This window comes from Rhinopithecus bieti, unplaced genomic scaffold, assembly GCF_001698545.2.
Source record: "Rhinopithecus bieti isolate Rb0 unplaced genomic scaffold, ASM169854v2 scaffold_64503, whole genome shotgun sequence".
NCBI classification, from domain to species: Eukaryota; Metazoa; Chordata; class Mammalia; order Primates; family Cercopithecidae; genus Rhinopithecus; species Rhinopithecus bieti.
The window spans coordinates 896,890-898,466 of record NW_016825208.1 but is presented as its reverse complement, the minus strand read 5'-3'; the positions used below and the strand labels follow the sequence as shown (position 1 = coordinate 898,466).

The window sequence follows — 1,577 nt, the reverse complement described above, 5'->3', positions numbered from 1 at the left end:
AGATCCTGCATAGCAAAAGCAAGACTAACCAAAAAGAACAAATCTGCAGGCATCACATTACCTGACTTCAAACTACACTACAAGGCTATAGTCAGCCAAACAGCGCAATACTAGTATAAAAATAGACACACAGACTAACGGAACAGAATAGAGAACCAATAAATGAAGCTAAATACTTACAGCCAACTGATTTTCAACAAAGCAAACAAAAAACATAAAGTGGGGAAAGAACATCCTATTCAACAAATGGTGCTGGGATAATTGCCTAGCCACATGCAGAAGAATCCTCATCTCTCACCTTATACAGAAATCAAATCAAGATGGATCAAAGACTTAAATCTAAGACCTGGTACCATAAAAATTCTAGAAGATAACATCAGAAAAACTCCATTAGACACTGGCTTAGGCAAAGAGTTCATGACCAACAACCCAAAAGCAAATGCAACAAAAACAAAAATAAATAGATGAGACTTAATTACAAACTAAAAAGCTTCTACACAGAAAATGAAATAATCATCGGAGTAAACAGACAACTCACCAAGTAGGAGAAAATATTCATAAACTATGCATCTGACAAAAGACTGATTGATATCCACAGGGAACTCAAACAAATCAGCAAGAAAAAACCAAATAATCCCATCAAAAAGCAGGCTAAGGACATGAACAGATGATCTCAAAAGAAGATATACAAATGGCCAACAAACATGAAAAATGCTCAACATCACTAATTATCAAGGAAATGTAAATCAAAAACCACTATGAGAAACCACCTTATTCCTGCAAGAATGGTCATAACCAAAACGTAAAAAAAAATAGATGTTGGCATGGATGTGGTGAAAAGGGAACAATTTTATGTTTCTGGTGAAAATATAAACTAGCACAACCACTATGGGAAACAGCACGGAGATTAGATTCCTTAATGAACTAAAAGTAGATCTACTATTTGATCCAGCAACCCCACTCCTGGGTATGTAGCCAGAGGAAAAGAAGTCATTATATGAAAAAGATACTTGCACACACATGTCTATAGCAGCACTATTCGCAATTGCAAAAATATGGAACCAGCCTAACTGCCCATCAATCAATGAGGGAGATAAAGAAAAAGTGTTATATATATATACACACACACACACACACACACACACACACACACACCATGGAATACTACTGAACCATAAAAAGGAATGAAATAATGGCATTCACAGAAACCTGGATGGAGTTGGAGACCGTTATTCTAAGTGAAGTAACTCAGGAATGGAAAACCAAACATCATATGCTCTCACTTATAAGTGGGAGCTAAGCTATGAGGATGCAAAGGTATAAGAATGATACAGTGGACTTTGGGAACTCAAGGGGAAAGGCAGGAGGGGGGTCAGGGATGAAAAACTACACGTCGTGTACAGTGTACACTACCCAGGTGAAGGGTGCACCAAAATCTCAGAAATCACCACTGGAGAACTTATCCATGTAACCAAACACCACCTGTTCCCCAGAAACTATTGAAGTAAAACAAATTTACAAAAATAAAATAAATAAAATTTGTGGGTTTTTTTGTTTTTTTGAGATGGAGTCTCGCT

The 1,577-nt window shown here is 36.8% G+C and overlaps 1 pseudogene; it reads left to right on the top strand.

The window, feature by feature from the left end:
* The first annotated feature begins 1,213 nt into the window (after positions 1 to 1,213).
* The window catches only part of LOC108522547 (popy class I histocompatibility antigen, alpha chain E-like), a 6,898-nt pseudogene continuing 6,534 nt past the window's right edge, over positions 1,214 to 1,577 (top strand).